An 8,748-nucleotide genomic window follows, 5' to 3' on the forward strand; every position below is an offset into this window, starting at 1 on the left:
TTGCAACCAGTTTGTTGATTACTCGTTTAACACGGTACCATTAAACATACTCCCTTTGTGTTAGTTGGTCCATGACGGTAGGCTGGCTACAGAACATTTGCACATACTACGCACAAGAATTTATTACTTACTGTACATGGAAGTTATACCACTGATATTAAATCTCCTAAAGTAGATGTCTTATTGTCTAGATGTCTAACACAGATCATCTCTCACTATTCTAAACTCACCCTTTACTCATATATTTGGGTTACGCACCTATAGGTGGCTCCCATCTAAAACAATTAGTTGATAAACATAGTTATTTTACAGTTTGTGGAATTGAAATAAATAAACAACTTTTCTCAAAATATAAACAAGTGTTGCCAGACATAAACTATTTTAAACCAATGTTAAAAGAGTTAAACTAATCTATAATAATCGTAAATCGATAGAGGAGTTACCGGTAGTAAATTGTTTAGTTAAGCCATCTATTTAATCATCTAGTCAAATTATTGTAGGTAGTTATGTGTAAGTATTTGCAGACTTATATTTATTTACTGTTATACAACTAGACTATAGGATGAGGCAGAAAGAACGGATCGTTTTTAACACATATTATTCTTACTAAGCTAGTAGGATTGGGAGGGAATGTTTGATATATGAGAGGGACTGATAGACATAAGAATACCCATGATAAAATGTTAAGTTATTTTCACAATCTTATCTAGTCTTATAAGGCATAAAGAGATTGACATGAGAGTCAGGCAAATTTGTTTATTTAAGCGGAATAAATGAGTTAGGTATTGAGTCAGTGTCGCGACAAGGTCTGTGAAACTTATTGTGACAACTTGAAAGAGTTTAGAAATCCGTAACCTCTTAATCGATGGGAGACATTTTGGTAAACTGCACCTGGTCGATCAACAAAACATAGTAATCAGAAACAATCGAGAATCATATAGAGTTTATCCATAAGCTAAATGCCAAAGGGGGGGTCGTGGTTCTGTGATTAACCGATTTGGCGATTAATTTGAAATTTACCTTAATTTATCCTCATCTTAAAATTATCTTTCACTTTTTAAGTACCGGTACCTATAGAGATAACACGACAAATAATTGTTTATAGCTTATATATTTTTTTCTAAATTAATTACAAGTTGTATTTATTAGAATAGGTTTTAAACTCTTGCTAATCTATATAATTATAAAAGGGGATGTCATGGTTTGTTTGTATATATATTTGGCAGTGATAAACTCAGACACCACTGGACCAAGGCCACGCTGGACCGATGGCCACGAAAATTGGTAGGTACATATGTCGAGTTTATGGAATAGGTTTATACACCAAAGAATTTCATGATAACTTTCAGGGCTTAGCCCTGGGACCGTCTTAAAGTAATTAGACATTCCATCCCCATGTTAAATTTGTAGCCAGCTTTGTTATCAAAATTGTCGTAGTTGATGTGAGCCACCTACAGATTGCGCTGATCTAAATTACTAAATTCTGCCAAATAAACAATCTTTTTACCCAAGTCAAACTTAGGGAATGACTTATGATGAGTTATAGCAACTGTGATGACCCATCAATCTGGTCAGCAACAAAAAATAAGGTATACAATAGAACTTTAGACACTAGCGCATTCTGTGACTGGCTCACACAACTACATTCTTTTTTAATAACAAATAATACAAAAACAGAACCAAAACACGTTAATATAATAAGTTATAGTACAATTTTGACATGGAAAAATAATAAAACATTTGCTATTTAAATTAATAAAAAAGCTGGTACTCCAGCCCCATCTTCAAACTCTCTAAGGGTCCTCCACTTCTTCCTTGTCCTCCTTAGACACATGCTGCTGGCCCTTAACGTCGCACAGATGGTTTTTACCCTTATCCACTTCATCACTAAACTGTATGGTTTCTTCCATTTTTATGTTAGGCGTTCTGCCATTGCTCTGAGCAAGGTCTGAGACTCTTTGCCTAGCATTCCGTCCACAGACGTGACTAGTGGGGTAAAAGAAGAATTTCTCGTTTCTGTCATTGTTAAATATTTTCTCTTCTTCTCTCTTTCTGCATTCTCCAAAACATTTTCGAATGGGAGGTTCAAGTACGATGGAGCATCAGTGTCAACGACACGTACATCGAATAATGCTTCCGTCTGAACCTCCCATACACCCCTACAAGCCAAGTCTGCTTTTAGTGCTGCAGTATCCAATGACTCTTACTCAGAGATCATTGGTTCTCGAGCACAGTTTCCCCATGCTAGCTCCATCAAGCTTCCAAGCGCATCCCTTACCTCATTATGCCTTCTTATTATCAAACCACCTGTGCGACAGTTAAGGGCATGATCCATACTGAAGTTTTTGCCACAGCCATCACATGAAGAGGGGAGGTGTATAGGAGTTTTCCCATATCTTAATGCAAGAGCATCTCTGAACTCCAGTGGAGAAAGATCTAAGTTAAGTTTTTTTAGAGGAATGCATGACAGCGATCCACTGTGTTTCGCTTTAGTATTTGCTCCTCGCAAGATAGTTTGTTGTTGTTTAAGAGGAAGATTTTGAATATTCGATTTCAAAATGTTTTCTTCTTCTAATCTTCTCTCCTCTTTCAAGTTCTTTTTTGTGATAACAAAATGTTCTTCATGTTCTTGCATACTTATTTTCCTCTTAGTTTTTATTTTAAAATCCGAATTATTCTTTTCCACATTCTCTCCCCGTAGTGAAGCACGGGCAGAGAAACTATAGACATCCCAGAGACAAAAGAACCCTGGGCCATTTCGAGCCGCGCAGGTTTGAAGGGTACACCACACCTACCAGCGCGAACCACGTGATCTTTCCGTTTCTGTGCAGGTTGTTTGTTCTTGGGATGTCTATAGTACCATATAATTTAATTCATTACAAAATATCCTCCAATGTCAAATATGGCTAAGAATAAATGAGCTAGACGTATATTCTAATGTTTGTTTAGGTAAAAGGTATAAAATAAAACTATGTAGATGCAAATCGTCAAAATATGTACGTATTGAAACGAATACATTTTATTAATATTTAAGTGAAGGAAGGAGTACAAATTTTAATAGTCTATTAATTCATAAACACCACACACACTATCAATTGTAAACCATAAATATAAACAAACTAGCAGAGCACCCGTCCTTCGTACGGGGTTGGCATAAAAGTATAAAATGCTCATTGCAGTACTTAAGCTTATACTCAAGCTTTGCGTTTGCAATAGGGGGAGGACACAATTTGATAAAATTTGGTTCAAAAATTTAGGGAATGATATAGTATAACACATCTACCATTGCCATAATGTTCTACCATTGCACCTAAACAATAGAAAAAAATAAATTATCAAACATTTGCACAATATCACAAATTATTCATTAAATAAAAAACTCAAACCTAACTGTGAACAATCCTACTTTGGCAGTTCTCATTGTGTATCACAGCTTTTTGTTGCTGCTTAGTTCAAATTAGCTGTTGTCATATATGCACAAACAAAATAATAATAGTGCTGCACCCTGTTGGGAAACCTTATAACTTTTTAATGCTATTGCATATTATAGAAACAACTTGTAAAGTTGAAACAGCTGACTAAATTCTTTAATTCCCTTTAAATATGAATACTCATAAGGTTAACATGGGGAACTACAGAGCCACTGGGGCGGAGCCCGAAAGTATTTTTGAGATAAGAATATGCCTAAATGTTAATAGGGAATGAGAGCTATCATCATGCCAAATTTAAGCCTAATCCGTCCAGTAGTTTTTGCGTGATTGAGCAACACACAAACATACACACAAACTCACAAACTTTCAGATTTATAATATTAGTAAGATGTTGTTAATTAGATTACATGTAATAGTTTTTGCAAAGGCGTAGGGCAAATGGTGCCCCTTGTATACATATAAATATGTTAAAGAGGTTTCATGATTTAATTTCTTTCTTCTTCTCCTTTAATGTCTGAAAACCAAGCTATATACGGAGTTTGTATCCTAATATTGCATTGAAATAAACTGTTTTACTACACACTTATCTTACAGCAATGCCCTTAGATTTTTTTACCAAGAGTTGGTAAAACACTCGACTACAAACATTTAACTTATGTATAAAATATACAGAAACGCCTTATTTCAGACGAGCATTCGGAAAAGGGAAACGATTTTGATGTTTGAAGGAAATTGTTTGATTTAGCAGAAAGTTTCACTTCGACGAACTCCCTACATTGAGAAGTGTCTTTCAGTAAAATAATCTTTCATATCTATGTTTCTCTTTGTATATCTATTGATGTGCAATGAAGCAAGTTTAGGAAAGATCAATGTTAAAAATGTATACACCTATCAATGCGTCTGAAACAAAACGATAAACTTGACCGGTAGCCTACATTGCTTGTCATTCGATTACTTGGCAAGATACACTTGAAACAATCCACTTTAGAATACACTGTGATATTTTATCCATACATAATTCGATTCCTTATTTTCCATGAATATTAGATCTTGAAACTTAACAACTTATGGTAATATCTTTTAACAATGGGAAATGTTAAAATTTAACTTTAATATCTTCAAAAAAGAAACTTTCAACAAATTAATTGGTGAGAGTTCGAGGTTAAGTTTACACCATGCACTGCTGACCTTAAGTTGAAATAAGTTTACTTTTGATTTGAAAGTTTAAATCCGCTAACAAACTTCAACTTGACTCGTTTTGGTTAGCCAACAGAAAAGTCACATTAACTAGCACTTTTATTAAATGAACTGTAACGTGCAATTAAATTGATTACTTCTCACTAAACCGATTAATCTATAATCATGCCAAGCGCACTGTTGTAAAACCACTGGTTTTGATCGTAGATTTAAGTAATTTTACTGACAAAATATAAGTAGAAAAGCATAAGTTACCTATATTATCCTAATATGTCAAATATTTAGAATTAATGCGCTATATCAGATTTTAATAAGCAGTGACTTACCGACATACATATTTTAATGAAGACAGCCATGTGTAAATTATTACAAATCACAAGGCAGTAATTGTGATCTGTAGATAAGGTTAACTTGTTGTAACATAATTGAATTTACCTTACAAAAATATAATAATAATTGAGTAACAGCCAACAAAAAAATCTAATGTACCGTATTAGTAGGTATCCATTATATTTCACAATCGCACATTAAACATATACAGATATCTTTTAGGTATCTTACGATAAGGGGCTTACACCAAAACGGGAGAGGTCAGTACAAAAAGTACCTCCCTTGCGTATATTTCTGGAACAGTTTCGAGAAAACTGTCGACGTTTGCTGACATACGAGACCTGCCCGAGTCCCCGAGCTCAGAAATCAATTTAGAAATACTTCTTCTCCGTCACGTAAAACTGATGAGTAAGCAGCGAAGGCGACTGATACAAATATCTCTGACATGTTCCAACACGTTGTGCATAATAGTAGTGTGCTTGAAAACTCTACATTGATAAATATGCTATTTTTGGTTATTTTAAGAATATATTAACGTATTCGTTGTAAAAAAGTATATAGGCTAATAGTTTTAGTTTGGGTAGCCAAGTGGTTATAGTGCTCGCCTTCAAACGTCAGGACTGCTGGTTCGATTCCAAGCAGGGTCTGTTATATATTCTGATACCATTTTTTACTTGGATATTAATTAATGGTGTAATATGTTTAACGTATGGTTGACGTTAGACAACAGTAATCTCATAGTTATAACCATTTAGTGCAAAAGACGTTAAAACTCCAATGGCCGTCGATGACAACTCCAATACTAGCCATAATATCTTTGGACCGTGTTACTTTATCCAAAAATGTCACTGATGAGTTAGCGTGAAAACTAAAAACTATTTAATTTGGTTTCTTACAAGTATTGCAAAATTTATATTGTTTCTTTTGTTGACGAAACGGTTTACTGTAAATCTACAAAGTCTAATGCGAGGGATTTGCAAATTTTCTGTAAATTCAACTTAACCATATAAATATCAACTGTTAATATTGAAACATATACCAAACTTAAAACAGGCTAATAAGGTACTTCAATATAACAATTATTGGAGAAACATGATTTTGACATAACAAACATATACTGTAATTTAAATTGAGCAAATGTAAGTCCCTCTCTGTTATTTCCGACGTAACTCTTGAGTTATTATACTTTTGTAGTTGTTTAACAAACGAAAAGTCTCAGTCAAATACCCTTTGTTTGAATGAGAAATATTATTAAAAATGAAAGTTAACTCTGCATAAATCCCTAATATAAATAGTTACAAGTTAAAAGAGAGGGCTACATGAATTTACTTCAATAATGAGGCAAAAAATGAATGATTACCGAAACAATACAATGGAAAATAACTTTCGTTAAAATGTCCTTGAATATTAAAAGTTGGGATTGTAAATGAAAACATTGCATTAATAATAATTTTTTTTCACAGCTGTATTCAGATGCAAGATAGAAAGTTAATATCAAATCAAACTCAGCAGTGTAAAATTATATTTGGTGATAGAGTTTTAATTTAAACAATCCAATCATCTTAAAGTCCAATAGGAAATGACCCGATAAATTACCCTTCATTCCCTTAGTTGGATTTAAAGATGAGTGTCCAATCAAAACTGATCGCTCGATAAGTTATCATATTATTATTATAGGTGATATATGTGTGCTTACTTGTTTTGAGTGGGTAAAAAAACTACTGAACCGGTTGTGGTAAAATTTTATACCAAGACTGATAATGAACTTGGCTAAAACGTAGGCGTATCTCAGTCCTTGAAATTCCATTGAAGTATCGTTGGACACGCTTTGATCGATAACTTTAAAAAATAAATATGCATAGATAAACCTGGCAGCAAAATAAACAAAATACTTCCATTTACTTTGTTTAAATTTCTGTAAAATTACCGGCAATAATTTATTTTGCAAGACAACTGATTGAATGGAACAAAAGAGACATTTCAGAAATCAAGCTGTACGGTTTATCTTAATTTTATAATCCATTGGGGTTTTTGACAATGAGCAGAAGATAATACTGCAATATGGTTCCATACAGTTGCTCATTTTACAATTTCATACAGCAGAATTTGGTTTAGAAAAAAATTCAAATATTAGTGATGCGTTAACAAGCAAACAGTTATACATAACCATCGATGTGTTGTTAGATTTTTCAGATCCAATCAATTGTAAAATAACCTACCCTGCTGATATAAAAACTATTTTTTAAATACAAGGGTAAAAAAACTTCAAATACATTGTGTTGATTTCAATCCATCCTTGCTACAACAAATGTATAAAAACGACCTCTTTAGTAACAAACATCGTCATACCAACAACCAATATTAACTGAAAAGAATTTGACAGGAATGTTGTAATAGAACCAATTAAAATGCTCCCAACTTTAAACATCCCAAGTTAAATATTTATAAGGTCTAATGAGAAAACTGTAGAACCGCTGAGCGTTTCATCTGCAGCCAAAACAAACTTTGGGTTGAGTCTTTCTCTGGCGAAACGTTCATTTTAACTCTTTCAGAAAACTTTGGTGCCTACATAAATTTTGGCTATTTCGATTTTCTACTTGTAAATCTTTTAAGTGGCAATAAATCCAATCGCCAGATACTAGCAACTTTTAGCAAATAAAACCGATATTTTAATTTTCATTGATCATTACTAATGCACAGAGTTCCTTAATCAACACGGTACTTACGTATTATACGGAGGCCACATATTTTACAGCGCGCTGCAGCGGTTATGTTAGGTTGGGTTATCATAAATATATGTTTTTTTATCAAATTAAACTATCTTAACCTAACCTAACCAACCAAACTTGCTGATGGTGAAGGTTTACTAATCGAATCGAATCTGTAGGTTAGGTGGCCTCCGTTTAATACGTAAGTACCATAAACACATATTACTTAAATTAAATTGAAATGTCAGTTACTAGACTAGTAGTTTTATGAACAGGGCCCAGCTGTTGTCAGAAATGGTTGGCGTAAATATTACAATGGAAATAAACGAGAGAGCCTGGATAAATTGATATACTAAAAAAAAGTGAATTGTCACTTTGCTGCATTTCTTTGTAATCATTGAAAGAGCCTATTTGCAAACTATGGAAACATAAGAAAGTCATAGGACACCACAAAGGAGCAGAAATAGAAATGTTTTTTTATCGTTATGGACAACCTAATGCGGCTCTGACTATGCAGCTATGAGTAAGGCTATCTGTAGAAAACACTAAAAAACAAGAGCAGTTTTTGAAAAATTATAAGATATTTACAAGAAATGTTGATCGTAGGCTATTGATCTTTTACATACATCTTGAGTGTTTCCATAATCTTTGAGTTGAATCTTTTAAAGTCATCAGAAATTATGACTGTTATTACTTAAAAAAAAAAAAACACCTGTAATACTTAGCAATTGCTCGAATTCGAGCAACAGGGACACTAGTATTATTAAATGATTCAAGTAGTATAATTAGTATAATAAGGTATTAGCCCAGAGTATCATCTTTAGCTCCCGCATCATCACAAAGGGTCAGAGAAATGTTTAGGAGGGTAAAATAACAATTTCTGGTGGTCATTATTAGGGGGGTGGGAGAGGATCATCAATTGAGGGTAAGAGTATATTTTTTAGGGGGAGAGTGTAATTTTTTAGAGGAAGCATCAATTTTAGAGGAAAGTTTAGTTATTAGGGGACATAATGATTGATGCGTCATAACTAAACTTCTTCTGAAAATTGATTGAATTCCGAAAACGTATTTACCTTTTCCCA

This window comes from Macrosteles quadrilineatus, unplaced genomic scaffold (genome assembly GCF_028750875.1).
Source record: "Macrosteles quadrilineatus isolate MER2022 unplaced genomic scaffold, UCM_ALF_1.0 Scaffold_14__1_contigs__length_3811126, whole genome shotgun sequence".
In the NCBI taxonomy this organism is placed as follows: Eukaryota; Metazoa; Arthropoda; class Insecta; order Hemiptera; family Cicadellidae; genus Macrosteles; species Macrosteles quadrilineatus.